Source organism: Anomaloglossus baeobatrachus, chromosome 2 (assembly GCF_048569485.1).
Source record: "Anomaloglossus baeobatrachus isolate aAnoBae1 chromosome 2, aAnoBae1.hap1, whole genome shotgun sequence".
NCBI lineage: Eukaryota > Metazoa > Chordata > Amphibia > Anura > Aromobatidae > Anomaloglossus > Anomaloglossus baeobatrachus.
In genome coordinates this window covers 214693009-214720247 of record NC_134354.1, presented here as the reverse complement: position 1 = coordinate 214720247, position 27239 = coordinate 214693009, and the positions used below count along the sequence as shown (strand labels likewise).

The window sequence follows — 27239 nt, the reverse complement described above, 5'->3', positions numbered from 1 at the left end:
TTTTTACCTTCCAGCTGAGGTAAGCACACAGCGGCGGCCCGGTATTCTCAGGCTGCGGAGGGAGAGGGGCAGGGTTAATGTCCCCCGCCTGCCTCCTACCCCCGTAGCCAAGAATATCAGCCGCAGCTGCCCCGAGACTGTCGCATGCATGTGGCAGTACCGGAGTGTCCCCGGCTCTTGTTGCAGTGGCAATCAAGGTAATGTAAAGGAGTTAATGGCGGCGGACCACCACCACCAAGTCCAGGCTTGATCATGGCAGCGTCTGTGACAGCTGAGATGATCAACCCGTAAGTAAAGTGGAAAACACACACACACACACACACACGTTTATTAACCCCCCCGAAACACACCTCCGGCGTAATGCACGTCCTCCGATGCTTACATCCAGCCACGACTGACAGACAGCGCTGAATGCAGCCTTGCAACGAGACAGCAGAGGTAACCACAGGGCATGTCCCACGGCCGGTAATGTGAACTCACTACCGAACGGGAGAAATGCAGCATGTGCTCACAGGGACTGTATCTATTCTTCTGTCTATTTCTCTAAGAATGAGATGACTTGTTTTTCCAGTGTGCTTTATTGCATTGAATGCAATAAAGCACATGTATCAACCCGCACGCGGCAAAACCGCAGTAATATCATGAACAGTACCGCAGCAAACCGCATGCGGTTTTCTGGTGTGGTTTGCTGCTCCATTTTTTTTACTGCGGGTGCGGTAATCTTTCAATGCCTGCGGAATTTTCTTGAGAAAATTCCATTTTCCAGTGCGCACCTAGCCTTACACTGGAAAAATTGGGAGAACAACATTTCAAAGCAGATTTAAATATATATTTGGTATGCCAGGAAAGTGACTCCTCTTGTAATGGAAAGCTAGACAGCTGTAATCAGACTAGATTGCCCCCGTCTGAATATGATATCACTGCAGGGAAGCTGTCTGCAGTATTGCCATAGCACAATGCTTCAGGTAAGGGCACTTGCGTTTTGCACGGACAAGTGCAATCTGATAAAAGATCAGACTGCACTCGCACCAGTGCAAAACTATGGGGCAGTGTCCATCTGCGATTGATTTCTCATGCCATAGCGGCATGCGTAATGAAATCTCAGCATGGTGCATTTGGCAGCAATTCTTGGCTCACGCACCCCAACACAAGTCTATGGGAGCATGTGAAACATCGCACTGCACTCGAATGTTATTCACCTGCAGTGCGATGTAAACAGGGACAGGCAGCGAAGAACATAAAAAGAGTGTTCCCTCCAGTTTCTCCACACAGAAGCTATGCACAAGTGGAACAGTACCATAAGAGGATGTCAGATTTCTCAGTTACAGATGTTAGCACCTCCATGCATCAGTCTGTAGGTACAGTTTTTTTTTTTTTCGACAAAATACAAGTTATAATATATACTGCACAGTTTTTTCCCCATTACAGGTTTTGCTGCAGCAAAAATGGGCATGTCACTTTTCTGCAGGTACCTGCAGTATTTCACTTTATTGACTAATGTAATCATGAAATCCCGCAGGGAATGACGCAGGTAGCAAATTGTGCTTTCCTGTGTTACTCCATCCGGTATTTTGCGTTTTTCGGGACATAATGTTCACTTCCCTGCGTTTTCCAAGGAGGTGATGTCATTAGGACAGGAAGAGGAAGTTGAGCAGAAGACACACAGACACACAAAAGTGGGCTCTGCTGTATTTTTACCATCCAGCCAAGGTAAGAACACAGCAGTGGCCTAGAATTCTCAGGCTGGGGAGGGCAAGAGCCATAGTTAATGCCCCCCCCCCCCCTCCCGCAGCCAAGAATATCGCATCCATTATGCGACAGTCCCGGCGAGTTACTGGATCTTCCGGATTGCCGTGATGCTGTGGCAATCGGGGCAATAAAAGGACTTAGTGGCTGCTATGGGCAGCCACTAAGTCCTAGGTTAATCATGTCCGGCGTCTATGAGACAGCTTCCATGATTAAAAGGAAAGTCCAGATAATTTAAGTCCAAAATTTATTGTGGAAATTATTAATATCCAGCAAGTAAAGCAAAGGCTGTATCATGTGGAAGCAAACAGAACACGTTTCGACACTCAGGTTTTTATCATATTCAGGTAGAACATTATTAAGACCTGAGCTTCGAAATGCGTTCTGTTTGCGTTCACATGATACAGCCATTACTTTACTTGCTGGATTTGCATAATTTCCACAATAAATTTTAGACATCTGCCCAGCACTGGTATTTCCTTTATTTATATTGATGGTGGCCAAACTACTCTGTGCGTGGGATTTCTTTATGCATCAGCAAGTATGATCGGTGTGCTGGACTTTTTCCTTGTGAGCTTCCATGATTAACCTGTAATTACACACAAATCCTTTATTGGAAATAAAACAAAGCCCCCTCTGTCACCACTTTATTAACCCCACCACAAATACACAGTTCCAGCATAATTCACAGAGGTTTACCCACAAAGCTTGCATACTGATCCAGCGACGTCTGACAGTACTCAAATGTAACCTCATAACAAAGATGCAGGGGTAACTACAGGTCATTTCTCAAGATCGGTGATGCCCACACATTACCGCTCGCGAGAAATTCAGGGCCTATCCTATTATCTCTATCCATCCCTGATCTGAAGAACATTACACACTTTCCAATGAGCTTTATTGCATTGAATGCATTAAAACATGTACCAACCCGCGGTAAAACCGCATGTGGTTTTCGGGTGCAGTTTGCTGCGTTTTTTACTGCGGGCGGTAATCTTTCAGAGCCTGCGGAATTTTCAGAAGATCCCATTTTCTAGTGTGCACAAAGCCTTAAAACACACACAATACTTGGGAAGCATAAGAAGAACTGTACAGCTCCACCTGATAAGTCTAAGACTATAGATTTTACAGCTGCCAAGCTATGAAATCCCAAGATGCTCAGGAGTCACCGGCGAGCCACAGAAGGCTATATCTAGTACTCAATGATTGCGTGATAATGTTGGTTGCTCCCATTCACTTGTGGCCTGTACCCAGCAGATTTGGCAATACACAAGCCAAGCTCCTTATTGACTAAAGTGTTTTCGGTCAGTCTCCCCACCCATGTTCACTATATAGCACATTCATAGGTTTATTGCTAAAAACACACAAAAGCTTAAGAATAAGCGATCCAACACCCAAAAAGGATGTGAAAAATGCCAGACAGCGAGATCACATGAGGAAAGAATACGACGGCAGTCATTTCCCAGACCACAGCTGAACTATTTGGCTAGCAAATGACTGTACAGATAAATAAATAACTGACATCCTGAACAAACAATGCTCATCAGTTTTCATAAGAGCTGTACTCGCTCAGTCACGCACAACAAGTGCCCATGGCTCGGCCAGTGTCCATATAAACAGACCAGGGAACATCTGCGGGCGGTAGAGGAACCGGTCAGTCTGATTTGCCCACATCAGTGACATGCCACTGTACTGTGCGGTATTCAGAAACTAAAACCACCATCTGCTGCAGCCCTCAATGTGATTAGAGAGTCACACCAGCCATAGAGTAAACCTAAAACAATCAAGGATAAGAGGAAAAAAAAAAAAAAAAAAAAAAAAAAAACAAAAAAAAACACAGCAGGTATCAGATTCTTGTGAGGTAAAACACTTCCCTGCCTTTCATTGTTTTTCGGTTTAAAAATCCCATCCAGTGGAGGAAATTATTCCAAGAGCTATTGATTAAAAATTAACTTTGTTCATGAGTCGATCACTAAGGCTACTTTCACACTTGTGTTGTGCAGCATCCGTCACATTGTGTTATGTGATGTAATGGATGTGTTGCATATACTGGCACAACTGACAGCTCCTGCAAAACGCAATCCAATCAAGCTTTTTTTCAAGCAATTAACTGAGCATGCTCAGTTGTGTAAAGACTGATCCATCACAGGAATTGTCAAATGACTGATGCCGACGGATTCTGCCACCATAGGCTTCCATTATAAAAACGACAGAATCCTGTACTTTGTTTTGACGCTCTGGGAAACTCAGAAAACGCTGCGTTTTTTCCATCCGGCGGATGCAATGCAGCGTCAGATACAACACAAGGCCATCCGTCGCAATGAGTCGTCAATACAACTATGGGAAACAGCGCACATTCATTAACGAATTGCAGTTCCCCAAAGCGGTGGATTGCGACAGCTGCCAAACAACGCAAGTGTGAAAGCACCCCAAGACTAGCAGATTACAAAAAAAAAAAAAAAAAAAAAAAAAAAAAAAAAAAAAACACAACTTGACTAGTGTGCAACCCCCTCCCCCTCAACCTAATGTTGACAGAGCTTGTGAATAAAAAGGTACTAATAAAACAAGCAGAGAAGGTGAAGGTCAGCCACCCCCTGTTCTACCATGCAGGTTCCTGGCTCTAGGATTACATAACAGGAGTGCAGGAAGTAACCTGAGAACAGAGCGCAGGGGCTGCTGATCAAAGCTGGAAGAAGTCATTTTAACAGATTTCTGCTTCCATCCCACATATCACATCTGGATGTTCTCATAATACAGGATGAATGGTTACTGGATGAGAGCGAGACACCGGAGGAACGTTACACCACACAAGTGCCACATTATCAGTCACTACAGATCCAGACTGTATGGGCGAGATGAGGGGGGCAAGGAGCAGAGCCATATCGGACTATAACAAGTGCCTCTGTCACAGCACAGCCCGCAGATTAGGCCAGAAAACACAGGGGTAATGTGATCTGCCTTAGATTGCATTCTGCTATTTTCAGTCCAGTAGGAAACAAGGGGGAGGCTTCTGATAAACAAAAAGAACCAGTGTACAGAAAAGAAAGCGTGCATATGTAATAATAGATTAGCCCTGCTGTACCTCCCCCATCCAGATTCCACAGAAACTCCAAACTAGGAAATACGTGCAGCTTCCAGCGCAGATCTATTGAAAACATTGTTAAACCCGCATAGCCCTGGTTGTACAACCCAGTGGACTCTACCTTATGTAAGAGAACATGTTGTTCTGCTACGTGTACCCACAACAACTGGCACGTGCGCTGATAAGCCATAGGGCACTAGAGAAAGGGCAGCAAGAAACAGGGCACTATGGCTAAAGGAGGAATGCCTCATAATGGGGATTACAAAAGTAATGAATGGAAACCACTTAGAAAGGGACCTCAAGAGCCCCCAAGGCTTGCCATTAGAGATGAGCAAGTACAGCTGCAGGACTCCGGTGAAGTGGCCTCATCAATGGCTGCCAGATGGGAACCCTGCGATACACACCTTTTTCTGGAATCTCCAGCGCCCGAGCATTGTAAAGTCAAGCGTGATCCCAACATCATGCCTTAAAGTCAAAATGGAGAAGTCGGGGATGTCGGAGCAGACTGCAGGGCTCCCGTCTGGAGGCCTCAGATATGGTCATTGAACAAGGGACTTTGTAAAGATGAGCAAACCTTAGGGAATGTTCACACTTGCGTTTATTACCTTCAGTTACAATCTGCCCTTTTGGAAAACAGCGGAATCAGTTAACGGATTCTGTAGTTTCCCATAGACTTGTATGGATGACGGTTTGTGCCAAAAGTACCTGCGTTGCTTCTGCTGGCTGACACGGCGTTGCGTCCTCCAGGCGGAAGGAACACTGCATGTAACATTTTTTGAGTGGTGGAATAATACTCTATTTTTCACTGCGCATGCTCATTTTGTTTTGTTTTTTTAATCACAGAAACTTGTTTTGTCTCGGTGGCTGAGCGCCCGGCCGCCAACATGCGAGAGCCCTCAGCTGAGCGCCCGGCCGCCAACATGCGAGAGCCCTCAGCTGAGCGCCCGGCCGCCAACATGCGAGAGCCCTCAGCTGAGCGCCCGGCCGCCAACATGCGAGAGCCCTCAGCTGAGTTGCCCGGCCGCCAACATGCGAGAGCTCTCAGCTGAGCGCCCGGCCGCCAACATGCGAGAGCTCTCAGCTGAGCGCCCGGCCGCCAACATGCGAGAGCTCTCAGCTGAGCGCCCGGCCGCCAACATGCGAGAGCTCTCAGCTGAGCGCCCGGCCGCCAACATGCGAGAGCTCTCAGCTGAGCGCCCGGCCGCCAACATGCGAGAGCTCTCAGCTGAGCGCCCGGCCGCCAACATGCGAGAGCTCTCAGCTGAGCGCCCGGCCGCCAACATGCGAGAGCTCTCAGCTGAGCGCCCGGCCGCCAACATGCGAGAGCTCTCAGCTGAGCGCCCGGCCGCCAACATGCGAGAGCTCTCAGCTGAGCGCCCGGCCGCCAACATGCGAGAGCTCTCAGCTGAGCGCCCGGCCGCCAACATGCGAGAGCTCTCAGCTGAGCGCCCGGCCGCCAACATGCGAGAGCTCTCAGCTGAGCGCCCGGCCGCCAACATGCGAGAGCTCTCAGCTGAGCGCCTGGCCGCCAACATGCGAGAGCTCTCAGCTGAGCGCCCGGCGATCAGCTGATCGTTCACGATCGTCTGCTGCCGGTAAAACTGAAGTAAGGAAACAGTTTTGTACAATCCATTGCCCCGTTATATGCAATGCATCCGTCACACAACGCAATGGATGCCATTCAACACAAGTGTGAAACTGGCCTAAAATACATGCTGGTGAATCGTGAGATGACTGGGCAGAAAATCCTACAGCCATCATGTACACATGGGTCTAAATGTTTACAAAATCTGACAAGCTTTGGACAGATTCCGCTCAAGGCACCGGCTACAAATAAGTAGATTTAAGGAGGGATCCCATATTGCTTACTTGGGACAGCTCAGTAGTTTAGAAAAAAAAAAAAAAAAATGTATATAATCTAGCCATTACACAGACCAACATCCCCATTCAGGCCAATGTCAGGTTAACCCACCGATACTGATGGGATAGTGACTATTGTGTAGGGGCACCAACTGACAGTCAGGAGAGTTGTAGGTTGAGCATGTCCAATTTTAGGGTATGTGCGCACGTGTGCGTATTACATGCAGTTACGCTGCATTCTGCACCACAGCGCAACTGCATGCGTCCTCTGCACAGTCTATGGAGATTGTGCAGGGGCCGTGCGCACGTGGCATGTTAGAACGCAGCGATTCGGCTGCTTGCCGAATCGCTGCGTTCTAAGTAGTGACATGTCACTTCTTTCGTGCGGTCTGCATGCTGTCTATAGGGAGAGGCAGCATGCAGAGCGCACAAATCTGCCGGCACCATGCGCTTCAGAACGCAGCTTTTCAGCTGCGCTCTGAAGCGCACATTTTCGGTGCGGTGCAGAGCGCACACAGCCTTAGATTGCGTTCTCCCCAAGATAAGCAGCTGGGTCAGCTGACAGCCTTCTCAGAATCCCATACACAGGAGCCTTCCTCGCCCAACCCAGTGCCCCCGTAGTCAGAGAGGGCTGTGGTTGAATAATAGGCTGAAGAATGGTTCGGCTGCCAGCCATTTAATATGCATGGCCAGCTTAAGGGCAGCGTCGGTAACGTTATTAATCAGGACAACAATCCAGAGTGAGGTTTGTCAATAGCTCGCATTGTTTTCAACTAATTGCATGTTAGCAGGGAGGCCAGGAGCAGTGTGATGACAGTGCACACCAGGCAATAACACAGAAAATAAGAGGAAAGCCAGAAGAGCCATTACAAATGTAATCATGGAAATGCAGCTTTCAAAATATGTGCATATCAAGTGGTATTACAAGAGCCAATTTACACCTCCAGTGCCCAAACTCCAGTGATGGATATATATGAAATTCAGAGAAGAGACCCCCCCCTCTAAGGCAGTGAAGCCCCCCTCAACCTGAAGATTACACACTGCTGTGGTAACATACATTCCACCTATAGCCGACAAGTATAAAGGTTTACTACTCATATCCTCATTTCTATTTACCCAACACTTCATAGTCATCTCATTACTACAGATAAGCAGGTCTGGCCCAATGATGATCCAGTTTCTGACTTGGACTATAGTAGAACTAGTAGGTATACTTCATGTGTTCTAGTTCTCGCAAAGAGATTAAATAAAATTCAAAGTGATAAAACAATGAGTTTGTGGGAAAAGAAACCCACACAAACATTAGGGGAAAAGATTGCCCCGGCCCAGCCCATGGTAGCCAACAGTCACAAACCCATAAAGACAGAAAGCCAGCATGGCTACAGTTCAATTACTTTTCCATGAAAAGGTTTCTGTAAAACAATTGGGAGGCGGCGGGGTTTAGAGCTCCTGGGAGTTAGATGTTCTCAAAGACACTTAAATCCAGGAGCCAAGAATGTCGTGCTATGATGAAAAGTCAACTTCCTAGAAGCAAGCTGCATTCTTAACCACCACCCTTTATACAAGAAGTGACCTGACCCATAGACTCCGTGACTAATCTGCAGCTTCAGCTTTTGTGGAGAACACTTGAATCCATAGTACATTTCACTGGCAGCAGATTGTCAGCAAGAACAAAAATAAACCCTCAACCAGAAAGATGGTCACCAAAGACCACAACTGTATATTCAATTCAGACAAGGTCAACTAAACCAAACAGTCAGGGTATTCCATGGAGCCGGCACATAAGGGATCGCCAGACAAACGCCACACCACTGCTAAAGTCTTAGGAGGTATGGACATTAACACTAGACCAATTATGCCCAACCTTACCTCAAGAGCCACCTTCAGTGAGAAATGGTAGCAGGCCACATCCAGAGCCCCCCGAGATAAACAGTGCCATCTAGAGGTTAAACCACATTACTGGTAGGAGCCAAAGCTCCCCCGCTTATATCCACGAGTCCCCACTTTACCCGAATTCTGGCATCAGGCATGCCCACCACACTTGCATCCAGGTTCAGGTGCCACTGACTAGAAGGATCTTCTAGTTAACACCACCTTAGACCGCATGCAAAACCAGATCTATGTGGAGCAACTTAACCACCATCTGGAGTTCTGCTCATTGCTTGGTGGCAATACACCAAGCCGGCAGAAAGCCATGAGCCCCAGATGACGAGCGCAGGTTAGGGACCCCTACTATAGATTAGTTCCAGGCCAGATAAACCATGTCCTTACCTCTGTTGATAGCTGTAGTGTCCTTAGCAGGAAGTGTTTTGTGCCTTCTGCTCCAGCTTGCACCTTGTATACACTGCCAATTTAGATCTTATACTATTTATTTAACCATTTGTATGCTAATTAAGCACAAGAGAGGAGAGAGTAGACCTTGTGCAGCACCTGCCCACCAATGAGCCACCATGATTGGTCCAATCTGCCACCATCCCCCAGTCTAACCTATTATCAGCAATGGATTGCTCATCCAGAAGATGTGCAGCAGCAATTTATTGGCTCGTTTTCCATCCTGTTCTGAAGTTTTCTGGAATCAATAAGTTCCTCTAATGACGCAACTACTCAAATAGCATCGATGAGTACCCACTCTAATAAAAGCCATAACATGCTGATGCCAAAAAAAGTAGGAATGGGAAGGCAACACTGACCACTAGTAGTGGATTCAGGGTCATTGGCAGAATTCACACTTTACATCATAAAACTGGTATACAAGGAAAAAAAAAAAAAAAAAAAAATTATAAAAGTGCGCAGCACCTGACACCTACTTAGCAGTAATTGTCCCTTTACTAACAATGCACTTCCACATTGCCACCAGAGCCACCCCAGCTTATTAATACCAGCCCTCCTCCATTGCTCAGGTTGCCAAGGAAATGGCTATTCCCGACAGGGCTTGAAGCCTATTTAAAGAAAGACAATGGAATTTAAAAACAACATTTTTAGTGACTACAGTTGTGCAGATAAAAAAGCTATTCACCCCATCCTGCCGTCAATCATTCCTGCGGATGGCTGATAACACAGCATTTACACAGAGATTACAGCCATCTCGGAAAAACAAGACCTGAATCAGCCAGCATGGAGGAGCTGGAAACTGGGAAGGGCGACCTCAGGGCCGACAACTCTAGAAGGAGTGCGGTACAAGAGGGCATGGAACCGCTGCCTTACAGGAACACCGCCATGTCCTGGGTATAACCAACATCCCAAGAGTGGGCACTGCACATCCACTAACAACCCCCCCCCCCCCCCACAAATATAAATATATAATTTTTTTTTATTATCTTTGTACAAAGATATATTTTACTTGTATCAAAATGGAGGATACCAGAATGTACCGCATCTTTATGGAACTAAAGACACTTCTGAAGAAACGCGCACAACTGGACAGCGACATTTTTTTTATTATTATTTTTTAAAATTGGGGCACTTTTAGAGCCACCCCACACCTGCCACAGCTCACCGCCACATGCAGCCCTGGGTTATTGGTTACTTGCCACCTAGTCAGCCTTTGAGCTTGAGGCACAGCCACCATGATATACTACACACCTGCAGAAATAAGCAGAGCACAGGAGGCCTCCATCCCTGCATGTGATATATACACCACACGGGAGCAGAATTATGATCTGCCAGCAGCGCTCACTGCCTGGCACCAGTGCAAGTGAATAATACCAGACACTGATAAGAGGTTTCCAGAAACTGGAGCCATCCAGCACAGGGCAGCGAGTAATTCACCCTGCATGTGACACTGAGGAGATCTTGGCCTATTAAGTCACCCAAACTAATGCCCAAGATGTGGGTGATTATCAGCAATGCCCAAAACTAAAGACAAATCACAGACCCCATTGTCCCCAGCTGGGGCTGGGCATCAGAGCATGGGGTCAGGATGGTGGAGCCGATCAGTGCAAAATCCAGGCCCCCCTCTACGGCCACCAGCTTTATTACAGTACAGACGGGTATAGGGCATCCTGACTGGCACATCAATGTTAGAATTACGTGTAATGGCACAGGGATTCATGGAAATCTTATGCCAGTTGGAAACCAATCATGTCAATAAGCCCCTGCGATAAGATGCCATCTACATATACCAGCCATAATGCCACACAGCTGGCACAAGGGAGGCCAGAGTGACAGGAAGAGGCCTTCACCTAGCTCACTGCTCCATAGTACATATGGGATGCCACGGCAGACAATTATCGCATGTCGGCCCCAACCATAGTGGCCGCGATCGGTCGCACACGATCATCAGAAGGCACAGGATGCAGGAAGATATCACGACCACTACTGGCCTGTGGCTGATACATAAAGAAAAGAATCCAGCGACCTGATCGCGGCAGAGATAATCGGGCCCACATCGTGCGATACTCACCGCTGGTGTGGTGGGAGTCTCAGCCGCGGGTGAGAGGAGCTGCCGGGGAAGGTCCGGACCCCCGCCGCGGGCTCATCATCAGACCCCGGGCCGGATACCTGGGAGCGGCCGGCACACGGCTCCTCAGCGGCGGATGGGCTCCTCTGAAGAGAACGGCCGGCTCTGGGGCTCCTCCGAGGCTCACAGCTGGGGCCGGCACAGGGCTCTGCACAGGCTCCTCCGCGGCTGACGGCTCTGGCCTGCTCTGTGCCCGGCTCTAGGCACTCTTCTCCTGGGCTCCTTTCCTATCACCTCCCCTCTCCCCCGGTCTCCGTTTCTGGGCCAGGAAAGCTGCCGGACTCACACACAACGCTGTGCACGCAGTGCGCCGGCCCCGAGTGACGGTTCCCGGGGGATGAGGGTCGGTTTTGGAAGACAAGAAAGAACCGAGACGCCGGGAAGCTCCCACGGTCAACGACACAGCCAGACCTGACAAATGGAAGCCGGAGACAGCGGCGCAGGCGCGACCAATCGATACAGAGGAGGCAGCTCCCTCTGCTAATGGAACATTCCCGCTGACGTCACGGATGAGCAGTCGCGCAGTGTCTACTGTCTACCACGCATGCGCGTCGGGGCTATGAACTTTCTGGCGTTTTGACAGAGGAGGCCGCCCGCCTGGACTGCAGGGATTAGAATGTGGCTGCTGCTTCACCCCTTTATGAGCAGTCATGCCGGCTTGTGTGTGGCGCTGGCTGCTGCTTCACCCCTTTATGAGCAGTCATGCCGGCTTGTGTGTGGCGCTGGCTGCTGCTTCACCCCTTTATGAGCAGTCATGCCGGCTTGTGTGTGGCGCTGGCTGTAGCACAGAGAAACTACAACTCCTTGAATCTTAGGGGGCCACAGTTAGGACAACATACCTGCCAGAAGAGTACACAAGAAAAAAAAAAAAAAAAACCACACACACACACACACACACACACACAACTTTGCAACCTGTGCTGTACCAAGCCCAGAAGGGGCCAGACTATACCTCCATAACCACCATCAGCATGCTTATGCATGGGTCATCCAAACACCTGACTAGGTGGGTGGAATGCCTGGGTCCACAGTGTGTGGGTGACCCCTCGGCCACATGCTGGTCAATCCCGTCCAGGACACCGGTGCAGATACTTCCATCCCCGAAACTGTTCCTGCACATTCACAACCACCATCAGCAGGCACATCCACTTGTTGCAGTGCAGCGTCCATCTGTCTCAACCCACAGGCCTAAACATCCACATTTTCAGACCGCTTGCCCTGGAAACATTGCCATTTAGGCTTGGAGACAGGCTTTCCGAAACCTGATGGCAGTGGTAGCAAGGCGTCACTGTATGCTGTCCCTTAGGCTACAGTCACACATCCGGTTTTTGCAGTGCCGCTCAATCCGGCTGTGAAACCTATGCAACGAAAACACCGCATCCTTTGCACAAGTTTTTACATGCGGCCCGTCCGTTTTTTTCCGGTTGCGGCACGCTACTGAGCATGCGCAGTGGAAGAAACCACATGCTGCGGCCGGATGCAGTTTTTTCTGCATCCGGCGTCCATAGGCATGCATTGAAAAATGCGCTGCAGTGGCCGGATGCGTTTTTTTTTGCCGGACAAAAAACGTTGCAATATATGTTGCCTCCGGCCGCCGCTTGTGTGTCAGCGCACATAAGCGATTATTTTCTCAGCCCTAATCAGACCGAGAAAAGAATCACAGCATGCTGCGACTCATGCGAGACTCTTGCACCCAAAGTGTATGGGGCGAGGAAAAAAAAAAAACAAAACAAAAAAACAAAAAAAAAAACACTGCACTCGCAGTACACCGATGTACCGCAAGTGTACAGTGAGAATGGCAATAGCCGGCTACAGAAGGGAGAGAAATTTCTCCCGCCCCTCCACAGCGCTGGCCCGCCCCTCCACTGCAGAGGTCCGCTCGCACAGTTGGACCTCAGTCGCAGGGATACTTGCATGTGACTTGCCCGTCCCAGGGCCGGGGGCACTTTGTGTCAGGCCGGACTAGTCCGGGGTAGTCAGTGGTGGTGGGGCCTGACTCAGTGACCCTGGCGGAATCAATTAAAAAAAAATATGGTGGTATGGGGGAGAGGATAGTAAAATTTATATAATATTCGTGACGCCACCTGTGGATGGCAGCTTTGGAGCCGCGGCTGCTGGATGTGAGCTCCGGGGGCAGGTGTTAGGCAGCTGAGGTGTTTCTTGCTCCCCACAGGTGGAGCAGGTACCCCGGGGCAACCGTTTGTAAAGTCTATGGTGGTTGTTGAGGAGGTGCAGGACAAAGCAGACGACACGGAGCTTGCAGTTAAGATGTTTTTACTCTGTTCATTCCAACACTGCAGCTGACCCATGGGATGCCCGGATTCACTGTTGTGGGCCTCGGCCGATCCCGAATAGTTCAAGGGTCAGTACCGGTGCACCCCTCAATGTGTCCTTCCCTGGTCGTCTCACTAGTGCAGACGTTCACTAGACTGTCCTGCACCTCTGCCACCGAGCCTGTCCAAAGGGTGGCTGACCTGTCTTTATTGCTCCCCCTTGCAGGTGATTGGTGGCAGGTTGTGGCCTCAGGTGCCTGAAGCAACCTTCCGGGCCATCGGATTGCTAAGGGGAATGTTTCTTTTTTAGCCTGGGGTCCGTCCCCGTTATTGCAACCAGATCCCTCCACCCCGGTGTTCTTGGTGGAACAAGTCCACGGGGGCCTCCCACACATCTGTGGCACTCTGGAATCCCTTCAATCGGTGTGACCTGGGCCTAGCAACACCCCAGGATCTTCACCTAAAACCTCCTTTTGGTTAGACTCCTCACTGACTAAATCTTGTCAACTGTCACTTCTCTGACAGACTGCCTCATACTGACTGAACTCCCCCAAACTGGTCCTAACTAGTTCACTTTTTCTAAGCCTAGCTCTGCCCACTTTTACTACTGACCCACTGACTGCTCCCAGACTCCACCCCTTCAGGCCAGTGAATGGGACTTAAGGCTCCATAACCAGGTATAGTGGTCACTACTCAGCATTAACGGGGTACCTGCCTTAAACCCTGACCCAGTGTGTGACCTAACACTTGGTGTGTGCAGGTTGTCTGAACTGGTAGCTGACCCCTTTCTTACCCAGGATGGGATACCACACCTCTGGCTGAGGTGCAGTACCTCTGTGGCGACTAAATCCTCAGGGGGCGCCACATTTGACACCCGGCTCTGCTGTGCTGCCAGCGTGAGCCGAGTGTCATGCAAAGATCGCACTAGTGCCTTGTTTGGCCCCTGCCTAACCTGGTGACTGCTCTGAAACGTGTGAAGTTAACACGTGTACCATGTCTGGTCCATATGCTCAACTTAGTATTTCAGCGCTTTACCAAAACCTACCCAGATTTGCCTGAGTCACTTTTGAAAGTGTGCACCCATTTCCACAATGGAGTTCTAGCTGCTGCCGGTCTGGCAGTGCTGCAGCAGCGGTTGCAAGTGCCAGCTCAGACTTTGGTTTGTCTTCTTGCTGGAACTCAACATTACATATGTTATGGCTTTGTGAGCAGCAGTTGAATTTCAGCTCCAACATTCCTGTTGTATTCCAGTCAGCCTCTGCACATAATGGACAAGTGGCTATGGATACCTCACATCTGTGCGGTTCTCCAAAACTTTGGAGTACTCCACCAAGCTAGTGGGCGGTGATGACACCATAATCAGCGCAACCATCCCGCTGCAATGTGAAGAAATTATCACTTCTCACAATGAAAGGACTGTGTGCAGGAGCAGATGGAGATAGAGGAGGAAAATACATGGCGATACTACCAAGCCTAGCCTCATCTTCAGTGTGGATTGGATGCTAGATAGATATTATTTATATAGCGCTATTACTTCCACAGCACTTTACATACATTGTGAGCTACAATGGGGAGAGTTTTGCCAATCTAAATTCCCTATTAGTATGTTTTTGGAGTGTTTGAGGAAACCAGAGTACCCAAGGAAACCCATGCAAACACTGGGAGACTATGCAAACTCCTTGCAGATGTTGTCCTAGGTGGGAGTTGAACCCAGGACCCCAGCGCTGCAAGGCTGAAGTGCTAACCACTGAGCCACCCACAATGAGGAGGAACAGGAGTTGGTTGCTTGTGCTACCCGCAACAACTTTATCCCTTTTGCTCAACATGGATGACCTGAAGAGTAGCAGGAGAGCTATAGTCATTCCTCTGGTGGGGACAGGGAATTCTTGCATGTTGTGAGTCTGGCACACATGGCAAGTTTTGTCTCACTGCCTCTGCAGGGACCCTTGGCTTAAAACACATCTTGGGCAACACAAATAACTGTTTGTGCATCCTTGTAGACCCACACAAGGAGAACTTTACATCCCTCATCCCTGTGGTTGAGAGATTTACTAAAATGGTGGAACAGAAGGTAGAAGATGGAATTTTTTTGACCAACTCTTCAACTATCAAAGCTGGTGGCAGAGGTCATACCATAGTTCTTTGCACAACTAAGGAGGAGAGAAGGGAGACACTACAGGAAGGGGCGGAAAACACTTAAAGTGCTGGGACAGTTTGAGACCCTCCCATCACCCAGGCCCTGCTGCCCAAAGGTACTCCAGCAAGGAGAGAAGTTTTCCCAGATGGTGAAGGATTACGACACCACTCTCGATGCCTCTATGCCATAGAACTATTGGGTATCCAAGTTGGATATGTGGCATGAGCAGTCCCTCTGTGCCTTGAAGGTGCTGGCCTACCCAGCCACTAGCATTTTGTCTGACGAGTGTTAGTGCCCCGGGGGCATAATAACCAGTAGGCGCATCCACTTTATAACTGAATGTTGACTTAGCAAAATGAATAAAGTGTGGATTAGCCCAGAGTTCTCAACCCCCCCCCCCCCACGCAAGCTGACAGCAGACAGACCTAAAGTAAATCGAAGTGTTCCTTTTATTGCAGTATATTCCCATACTTCCCACCCAAAGAAGGTTGTGTATGATGGCATTAGGTTTTGTTTTTTTTTTGTTTTTTTTAGAGGCCTACTTCAAAGAATTTTACACATACTCATGTCTATGAATGCATATCCTGGCCCAGTTTGAGTGAATTAAGTGTTTTGATTCAGACTGTGCTCAGAGTGTGTTCTGTACTTCTATTGCTGGCTGTTTAGCCATTCATCCTGGTGGACTAGGTGGGCCGAATATCTGGGTGCACCGTCACTTTGGGTGACCCCACTGCCTCTTCACCCGTGTTACATGCTGGTCAATCCACTGTCCAGGAAGCAGGCGCATATGCCTCCTACCCAGATACTGTCTTTGCACATTAGCAACCACCATCAGCAACTACTTTGTCCCAGTGCAGCATCTGTTTCTACTCCTGGCCTTTGAGCACAATCATTAATATGCAGCCACCCACAAGCCCAAACAATAAGCCACATTTCCAGTCTGTTTTCCCTGCAAAATGTTTATGTTATGCTTGTGGACAGTGAGTATTTCTGTGATCTGATGGCGGCAAATGCCTCAGTACTTAATACCCAGCCCTAACCATTTCCCAGGTGTAGTGTCCCTGCCTTACACAACCTCATGTCCTATAACATCACCTCTGCCATAATCATTTTGCCTAGGCCTGCAGGCCTTACCAGTTTACGTAATACAGCTGTTAGTTGCCTCTGATTAAGTATGCGCCAACCGCAGGATTGGGAAGTGGACATACTGCAGATATCCCACACACAGGTCAAGATAGGCAGACGAAACCATCTGCAGCACATCACTTAGGGGTACTTTTCCCATAACGAGATCGCTAGAGAGATCGCTGCTGAGTTACAGGTTGTGACGTACCAGTGATCTCACCAGCGATCTTGTCATGTGTGACACTAAGCAGCGACCTGGCTCCTGCTGTCAAATCGCTGATCGTTACACACTGTTCTGGTTTATTTTCTTCAAAGCCAATGTCCTGCTGGGCAGGACGCATCGCTTGTTTGACACCTACCAACAACCTCCTATACAGGTCGCTCATCATTACTGTGTCGTTGGTAAGGTCCGACATCTCACCAGTAGCCTACCAGCGACCCTTATCAGGTCGTATCGTTTTCGGGATCGCTGGCAAGTCATTAAATGTGACGGGGGGGGGGGCTTTACACTATGGACTACAAGCAGATTTTATTTGTCCCACAAGGCTAAACTGTGTGGAGGGCTATGTAGGTTCCATTATTGTGAAAGGAGGGTATGTGGGGCCTGCAACTATGTTGACCTTTGACTTGATCCAGTTTGTTGTTTTTTTTTTTATTTTGGCCCCATGAGTTCGATATCCCTGCACTATAGTATGTCATCACTAATCATAGGCGAGAGGAGCAATAAGGTGAATTATTGCCCAGCTAGTAAGGAAGTATTCAGATGTTGCATCTTTTGCAACGTTTTTAACAGTTTAAGGGGTGTAATACTCTGATATTGTTTGCAGGAGCATCCTGAGAATAAGATGTGCCCAGCCACCCCCCCCCCCACATTAAATTTCAGAGGTGCTTCCATCCATTTAAAAAAAAAAATTCACTCCATGGGCTCTGCTAGAAGAAAAATGCCCAAGTTTCCCATTGACTTTATTATGTTCCTTACTCTAGACAAGCCCCCCCAAAACATTAGAAATTGCTCTGCTCGAGTTACGAGCACCTGAGCGCTCACCCATCACTATTTATGACCCAGGCTCTCATCTGAAAGTCATTGTGTTACTTCACCATTTATCTTTTTTTCCCCCTCGTCAAAACTAGGTCCGGGGGAAAACATGCCAGCTGCCATACTACAGCTCAAAACTAAGGAAGCGCAGCACAGCAGTGGTTGTCAGACGTCCAGAAACAGTCTGAGGTTTTAGATTTGAACATTGTGCAAGGAGGAGACATTTATAGCTCCGGGAGGTCACATTTAAATACTTCTATTGTACTAATCGACCAGCTACAAAAAGAAAGTATAAAAAAAAAATAATATATGTTTTAGCTTGTAGATCAAAAACATAGTATATACATGATAGATGCACTGTGTACACATTTGTTCAGGCTCTCGGGAGGTAGTGTTACACATTAATGAAATAAGCAATTTAAGGTGTTACCTTATCCATGACTGCGGTGGGCTCCATTGTTTTCTAGTAGATGTTCTTGTACAGATGGACCTGTGGATCAATTAAAAACAAAAACAGGTTCACGCCCTACATTGTCAGTCATTGCCCATTTCACACTTATGATCCAAGTACTGAATGCAGTGTCCAGAACAACAGCACACTGACCCATCTAAATATAAATATATATATCTCTATCAGGAGGTAGCTTAAAGGGTCTGTCCAGACTTTGGCTATTGCAATGACTGCGGTCTTGTGAGGCATCAGGATTCTCCACTGCTGGCATCGGACAGTCATGCAACTAAGGCTATGTTCACATTTCCGTTTAGGATCAGTCACAATCCGCCGCTCTGATAAACAACGCAATCAGTTTAGCGGATTCCGTTGTTCCCATAGAATTGTATGAGCGGCAGATTGCGACTGATGCCCTTGCGTTGCATCCGCTGCCCGACTGATCAGTCGTGGAACGACTGACCATCGGGCGGCAAGAACGCAGCATGTCACTTTTTTTGAGCAGCGGAATCCTTTTGTTTTCACTGCGCATGCTCAGATCTTGTGTTAAATCAATCATTCAAATCAATGTCTCGGCGGCCGAACGATCAGCTGATCGCTCTCTCGGAATCAGCTTTCTCATGACAATTCTTGTCTCCCGTTGTACAATGCATCAATCACAAGCGTCAAGCAACGCAAGTGACTGATGCAAAACAACGGAAATGTGAACATAGCCCTAAAAGTTAGCGATTTGCATACTTCTATCCACATGTCAGCTAGACTGTACGCAGCCTGGCTCAATGAGTTTATATTGAGCAGGGCCGCACCCATCTAGTTGGTGCATTGCAGTCACACACCCACTGCCAGCACTGGAGAATCCTCATGGCACATGAGGTCACAGCGTGCCTGTACACTTGAAACCTAAGGCCCAATAACCCCTTTAAACTCCAGTTTTCTAGATTCAGTTTAACTGGCCCTGGACCTCATTCACACATGCTGGAAAACAAAAAGTCACTAAAGGTGAAATTGCAACAAGGTTATTAGTGGGCAGTACAAAAAAAAAAAAAAAAAAAAAAAAATAAAATTGTATTTTAGTTTTGTGACTTTTTCACGTTCCCTATACACCCACACCTAGGCAGACAAGATAATGCTATAATAAAATGGCCAGTTAAAATAGAAAAGCCGCAGTGTTATGAAAGCATAGGTTTGTTACATAAAAGAGGATCTATGGTGAAAATACATATATACACAGTCCCATAATAAACCGATCCCTAATGAAAGGAGAGAAACACAGGGCGCTCCATAACATAGGCACCTTGGTAAAATAAGTAAGGTTGGATGCTCACCTTATGAGGATGGTATCGTGAAATACAATGCAGTTTTGCGCCTAAAATACAATTAACCAGTTGCAGCTCAACCCAAAGTCCTGTTCAGTTATAAAAATCGCCAGTCGAACAATAAATATTTTAAAATTAAATGAAAATTAAAAAAGGGGGTAATTAAAAGCTCTGCTATCTTAAGACAGGCAGGATATGTTTAATCAGACTAAAATCAAACTTCCCCCCCCTTCTGAGACAGACCAGTGCCCTCCTCTGGCCATGGCAGAGGATGCACCAACAGGGATTTATATACATGAAACAACAGGAAAAGGAAATGACATCATGGGGCTGGGTCAAAAGTCACTACATCACACACAAAAAAAAAAAAAAAACCTCAGTGGTTGGATTTGAACCCAGGACCCTAGTGACAGATGAGAACAGCCCTACCCAATGCACCACACAGTCTGATCAGGAACACATTCTTCATTTGTTAAAATAAATAAAAGGACCGGATTACCAATGAAAATTATGCCACACATATATGCAAATACAGTGGAACCTTGGATTACGAGCATAATTGGTTCCGGGAGTGTGCTCTTAAACCAAGTTACTCTTATATCAAAGCAAATTTTCCCATAGGATATAATTAAAATGCAGACGATTCATTCCACAACCCAAAAATATTTACTGCATTTATACAAATTTATTACAGTAATACAATATAATGTCCTGTATTCATATAAAATTATTACAGTACACTAATACAAAATACTGTACAGTACAGTAAAAGCATATAAAACAAATTAAACTGCACACTAGCTTACAAAAGAATTGTTAGTGTGTGGGAGGTGCACTATAGAGATAAAAAATGATGTATAAATATGATAATCTTTATTCTAGTACAATACACAAAAAACACACCCCTAATGTATTCACCCCAAAATAAGGGCAGAACTAAGACAAATGGGATAGGAATACTGCACAGGCAGATTACAGGATAAGCAATGTGCTGTACTGGTCAGCAGAAAGAAAGTACAATACTGTATCCACAAATGCAAATTGATAGACATGCTATATAGTATATACTGTACTGTACTGTACAACAGTACATATGTACAGAAATTTACTTCCAGATCGGGTCAGAGCGCAGTGAAAGGACAGACCCGGAAGTATGCACGGTGAATATTTGCTGTTCTTGCAAATCTTTGCTCTTAAACCAAGTTACAAATTTTTAAAAAGCTTTGCTTGTCTTGCAAAACGTTCTCAAACCAAGTTACTCTTAATCCAAGGTTCCACTGTATACGATTTGGGTACACCTTGTCACAGTGGGATTTCTTTATGCTTTTTTGATCAAAAATAGTGTTTACTAAGTACTCTGTGGTTATTTATTTGCACTGTGCCCTTATTTAGTTACAGTAAGGGTATACATCCATATTATTCTAGATTGTGAGCTCCAACGGGGACAGTGTTGCCAATGTATGTAAAGCGCTGTGGAATTAATAGCGCTATATAAATGAATAAAATTATTATTATTATTATAATTATCTTGGGTTTTCTAACTATATGCACGTGCATACACCAAAAAAAAATACACATATACATATACATCTATCTATATACATCTATCGATCGAGTGAGAGAGGAGAGAGGGGAGAGCGAGTCAACCCCATAAAAGTCTGGTCCAGCAAACCATAAAATAAATGAACCCTTTTTCATTCACTACACCCAAAAAAAAGTAAAATATCTATATTTACAAATATGTGTGTATACATTGTATACATAAATTTCATAGTATCATTTTCATTAGCTATCAGGCAGGTTTTCTTTATGTATTTGAGCAAAAGAAGGCTTACAGCGTGTCAGGCTTAGTGGTGTGGTAGGTAGCACTATGACCCTCCAATGCTGCGCTCATGGGTTTGAATCCCCCTAAGGGTGCTTGTTAATTTATAGTATTTATAAATCTCTGAGACAAGCACTGGTTTGGAGGCAAAAAGTGGAACATGCTTTAGGGGTGCTTCACACACAGCGAGCTCGCTGCTGAGTCACGCTTTTTGTGACGCAGCAGTGACCTCATTAGCGATCTCGCTGTGTGTGACACTGAGCAGCGATCTGGCCCCTGCTGCGAGATCGCTGCTCGTTACACACAGCCCTGGTTCGTTTTCTTCAAAGCCGCTCTCCCGCTGTGACACACAGATCGCTGTGTGTGACAGCGAGAGAGCGACAAATGAAGCGAGCAGGAGCCGGCGTCTGGCAGCTGAGGTAAGCTTGTAACCAAGATAAACATCGGGTAACCAAGATGGTTACCCGATATTTACCTTAGTTACCAGCCTCTGCAGCTCTCACGCTGCCTGTGCTGCCGGCTCCGGCTCTCTGCACATGTAGCTGCTGTACACATCGGGTTAATTAACCCGATGTGTACAGCAGCTAGGAGAGCAAGGAGCCAGCGCTAAGCAGTGTGCGCGGCTCCCTGCTCTCTGCACATGTAGCTGCATTACACATCGGGTTAATTAACCCGATGTGTACTGTAGCTAGGAGAGCAAGGAGCCAGCGCTCAGTGTGCGCGGCTCCCTGCTCCCTGCACACACAGCTGTGCGCTGGTAACTAATGTAAACATCGGGTAACCATACCCGATGTTTACCTTAGTTACCAGTGTCCGCAGCTTCCAGACGGCGGCTCTGTGCAAGCGCAGCGTTGCTTGCACGTCGCTGCTGGCTGGAGGCTGTTCACTGGTCGCTGGTGAGATCTGCCTGTTTGACAGCTCACCAGCGACCATGTAGCGATGCAGCAGCGATCCTGACCAGGTCAGATCGCTGGTCGGATCGCTGCTGCATCGCTAAGTGTGAAGGTACCCTTAACCTGGTTGTTGTCTCATAAAGGGACTATTTAAACCAAGCATAGGTGATTGTGCATCCTAGTGGGACTAATTATTTGTTTGCCCTCTATCTTCACCCTCCTCTCCACTTTGATTGACAGCTCTGGCTTCATAGAGCTAGAAATGGGTGGGGATAGATGGAAAACAAGCAGATGGAAAGGTGGAGTTAATATTTGGCCAAGTTATTGTGCACACAGCGCCTGTACTCGGTTTAAACAGTCATTCTGTGTTGTCAATGTCCCTTCACCCCCATGCAATTTTTAGTTTTTTCCTCCCCTTCTTCAAAGAGCTGTAACTTTTTCTATTTTTCCATCAATAAAGCCATACAAGTGCTTGTTTTTTGAGCAACAAGTTGTACTTTTAATTGGCACCATTTATTCTGCCACATGAACTGGAAAATGGAAAAAAAAATTCCAAGTGCGGTGAAATTGCAAAAAAAAAAGTTCAATTCCAGCATCGATAAAATGCGTAATGGAAAAAAATAAGTTTTTTTAGGGCACCGCAACATTGTAATAAAATGCAATCTGTGATCTCACTATTAGGCTATGTGCACACGTGTGCGCTCTGCACCGCACCTAAAAGGTGCGCTTCAGAGCGCAGCTGAAAAGCTCCGTTCTGAAGCGCATGGTGCCGGCAGAGAACGTGCGCTCTGCATGCTGCTCCTGCCATAGACAGAGCAGGGGCTGACAGCAAAGCGCACGGAAGAAGTGACATGTCACTTCTTAGAACGCGCGCTTCGGGCAGCAGCCGAAGCGCTGCGCTCTAAGACGCCACGTGTGCACGGCCCCTGCACAATCTCCATAGATTGCGCAGGGGACGCAGGACGCATGCAGTTACGCTGCGCTGCAGAGCGCAGCGTAACTGCATGAAATACGCACACGTGCGCACATAGCCTTACTGTCACACAGAGATTTTTACAAACTTCGCCGACTGTCATGGTGGCCATATCTTTTCAGACTACTGATTCTGATACTCTTATCAATTTTTTTTTTTTACCTATTCCACATACAATATTTGTATATTTGTTTTTGAGATCTAGATATATAGATATGATTTAGACTTTTGCAGGGTTTGTGTTGTATCTCTCACGCAGCTCCTGTGTTTTATGATCTATATCACTATGATTCCCTCATATGTTTTCCATCCCAATAATTAAGAGTATACAAGGTGGCCATAAAATAACCTAAGGTGTTTGGAGCCGTGTTCAGACTGACCCAGTGGACAGAATTGGCTGAAAATTGGTATGTATGCTATTCAAGACATGGGGAAACAGAAGGCAACTTGAAAAAAAATGTATACCAAAACTCCCCACCAGGTGAAAAAGTGAGCGTGGCTTGCAACTCAGACAGCAAGATGCCTGTCTCTTTGCCGGATCGTGCGCTGTTAGTGCGGTTGTTTTATGAGAATTTCAGGAATGCTACAGTTGCACTGAGAGCTTTTCGTCATTTGAAAGACCTTCACACGTAGCTGTCCAAAAGTTATTGAGCATTCAGCCAGGGCACGGGCGACGACCGGTAAGCAGAGGGGTTGTGGAGGACATTGCCAGGGGCTTAACTACCGAGGTCGCAGGGATCGCCATTGCAACCCGGGGCCGGCAGATGCCCTGCAGATCAGCAGCTAGCTCCTTTCTATGAGAGGGGAGCTGCGCTGCTCTGTTGCAGACCACACGGCCGCTATATGACCCGCTGCCTCCCTGCCCAGTGTCAGTGACGGCGGCACCGGGGCCCCCTCTCCCGTCATCATGCACAGCAATGATAATGCATCGAGCCGCCGGCGCCACTGTAAGTATCATCATTCTCCCCCTGTGCCTGCGCGGTGATGTCACTCCTGTGCGACTGCTGTGCTGAGAGCACACAGCACAGGACGGGAAGACGCTGACCAGATCAGCGGGAGAACGAGGACAGAGGTGAGGACGGAGCAGCGTGGGAACGAGGAGAGCTGAGTATTCGTTAAGTTTTTTTATATAAATTAGTGAGTACACGGTGGCCAGAGGCCTGGGGGGCTGCATTATACATGAAGGCCTGGGGAGGCTGGCTGCATTATTATACATGAAGGCCTGGGGAGGCTGGCTGCATTATTATACATGAAGGCCTGGGGAGGCTGGCTGCATTATTATACATGGAGTTCTGGGGAGGCTGGCTGCGCTATTATACATGGAGGCCTGGGGAGGCTGGCTGTGCTATTATACATGGAGGCCTGGGGAGGCTGGCTGCGTTATTATACATGGAGGCCTGGGGAGGCTGGTTGTATTATGATACATGGAGGCCTGGGGAGGCTGGCTGCATTATTATACATGGAGGACTGGGTAGGCTGGCTGCATTGTTAAACATGGAGGAATTGGAAGGCTAGCTGCATTATTATACATGGAGGCCTGGGGAGACTGGCTGTATTATTATACATGGAGGCCTGGGGAGGCTGGCTGCATTATTATACATGGAGTTCTGGGGAGGCTGGCTGCGCTATTATACATGGAGGCCTGGGGAGGCTGGCTGTGCTATTATACATGGAGGCCTGGGGAGGCTGGCTGCGTTATTATACATGGAGGCCTGGGGAGGCTGGTTGTATTATGATACATGGAGGCCTGGGGAGGCTGGCTGCATTATTATACATGGAGGACTGGGTAGGCTGGCTGCATTGTTAAACATGGAGGCCTTGGAAGGCTAGCTGCATTATTATACATGGAGGCCTGGGGAGACTGGCTGTATTATTATACATGGAGGCCTGGGGAGGCTGGCTGCATTATTATACATGGAGGACTGGGTAGGCTGGCTGCATTATTAAACATGGAGGCCTGGAGAGACTAGCTGCATTATTATACATGGAGGCCTGGGGAGGCTGGCATCATTATTATACATGGAGGCCTGGGGAGGCTGGCGGCATTATTATACATGGAGGCCTGGGGAGGTTGGCTGCATTATTATACATGGAGGCCTGGGGGTGCTGCATTATTATACATGGAGGCCTGGGGGTGCTGCAATATACATGGAGGTCTAGTTATACATGGAGGCCTGGGGGTGCTGCATTATACATGGATGTCTAGGAGGCTGCATTATACAAGGAGGCCTGGGGGGGTTGCATTATATATGGAGGTCTATGGGGCTGCATAATAAACATGAAGGACACCATATACATAGACTATAGGGGTGTATTATACATGGCGGTCTAGGGGGTGCATTATACATGGAGGTCTATGGGGCTGCATTATACATGAAGGAGTATGGGGATGCATTATACAACATGAAGGACACCTTATACTGTACATGGACTAGGGGTGCATTATACATGGAGGAGTATGGGGCTGCATAATACAATATGAAGTTTTACGGGGTTGCGTTATAATACATATAGGACTATGGGGGCTACATTATAATATATGGAGGACTATGGAGCCTACCTTATACCTGGACTATGGGATACATTATAAAACGTTGAGGACCATGTGGTGCAGTACATGGAGTACTATGGGGTGAATTAAAATATATGGAAAACTATGGGGTGAATTATAATACATGGAGAACTATGAGAAATTCACTATAATAATTGGAGGGCTATGAGGGCTACTTTATACATGGAGGACTATGGGGGTGTATTATAATATGTGGAGGATTATGTGGTGCAGTATAATATATGGGAAATGCATTATAATATATGGAGGACTATGGAGGTGCATTCTAATATTTGAAGGGTTATGTGGGACCCTTTATACTATATGGAAGGCTATGTGGGGGCCATTATAGTATTTGTTGAACTATATACAAGGGGGAACAAAGATACAAGCATGGCATGGGAAAAATTTTTGCTGAGGGAAAAAGGCTCTTTCCCCTCGGCACCTATCTTTCCCATGCTCTGCTATACATCTTTTCTCACCACCCAGCTTTCCCATGCTCTGATATGGGAAAGCTGGGTGCTGAGGGAAAGATGTAAAGGAAGAGAATGGGGAAGCTGGGTGCCGAGGACAAGATGGATATAACATAGGAAAGCTGGGTGGTGATAGAGGGATTTCAGATCATGGGAAACCTAGGTTCTGAGGGTAAGAGCCAAGTATCAGCATCATTATCCCGTAGCCCGAGTGTCAGTATCATTATCCCGTACCCCAAGTGTCGGTGTACGTGGAGAGGGGGGGCCAGGTCTGAACTTTGCATCGGGGCCCATCAAACTCTAGTTACGCCACTGGACATTGCCATTGCCATCGTGGAACAGGGCACAAACAACCCTGCCGTAAACAGCAGTGCATGCAGTGTTTCTGGCAAATGGGGCTCCCGTACAGCACAGTGTGGAAAGTGCTTGGTATAAAAAATAATTTTAAGATGCCTTCCGTTTCCCCATGCCATGAATAGCATACATACCAATTTTCAGCCAATTCTGTCTATTGGGTCAGTCTGCACACGGCTCTAAACACCTTAGGTTATTTTATGGCCACCTTGTACTTAATTCTTTAGTGTTGCTTCCTGCTTTGTGTTGTTTGTTCAAGAACTTTTTCATTCGAAACGCGTATGGTTCTCTTTTTACCCCCTACTTTATATTTGCAATGTTGTCTGAGACGTCCTAACTATTAAGTTATTTTAAAAGGAATTTTTCAAAATAGAACTGAAAAATTAGTTTAACACCCTGGTGTGTGAGTTGGATCCATTTTTTTATCATTCAATTCTGACACTCTGCCTGATAAGTTATCCGATGTCTGTGACCTGCAGAGTGGTAGTTCATAGCCAGGCTAGTAAGAGTTATTCTCTTCTAGCCTGCTTGTTAGTCTTCTTTGATCACATGTTGTGGGAGAGCTAATCACATCTGCTCCCCTCTTGTATATGCTCAGTAGATCCTTCCTTCTATGCGAGCTATAGTTTATCTTACCTGGTCTGGTGAGGTTTTGTGATTCAGACTATCTCATGATTGTGGTACCTGTTGC

The 27239-nt window shown here is 47.1% G+C and overlaps 1 protein-coding gene across 2 annotated transcripts in view; it reads right to left on the bottom strand.

The window, feature by feature from the left end:
• HIPK1 (homeodomain interacting protein kinase 1) overlaps nt 1-11562 on the bottom strand; it is an 81776-nt gene extending 70214 nt beyond the window's left edge. For both annotated transcript variants that reach the window (XM_075335604.1, XM_075335605.1), the window contains exon 1: nt 11091-11562. The gene's annotated coding sequence lies outside the window, so the exon portion shown is untranslated. The remainder of the gene's footprint in view (nt 1-11090) is intronic.
• Nucleotides 11563-27239: the final 15677 nt, after the last annotated feature.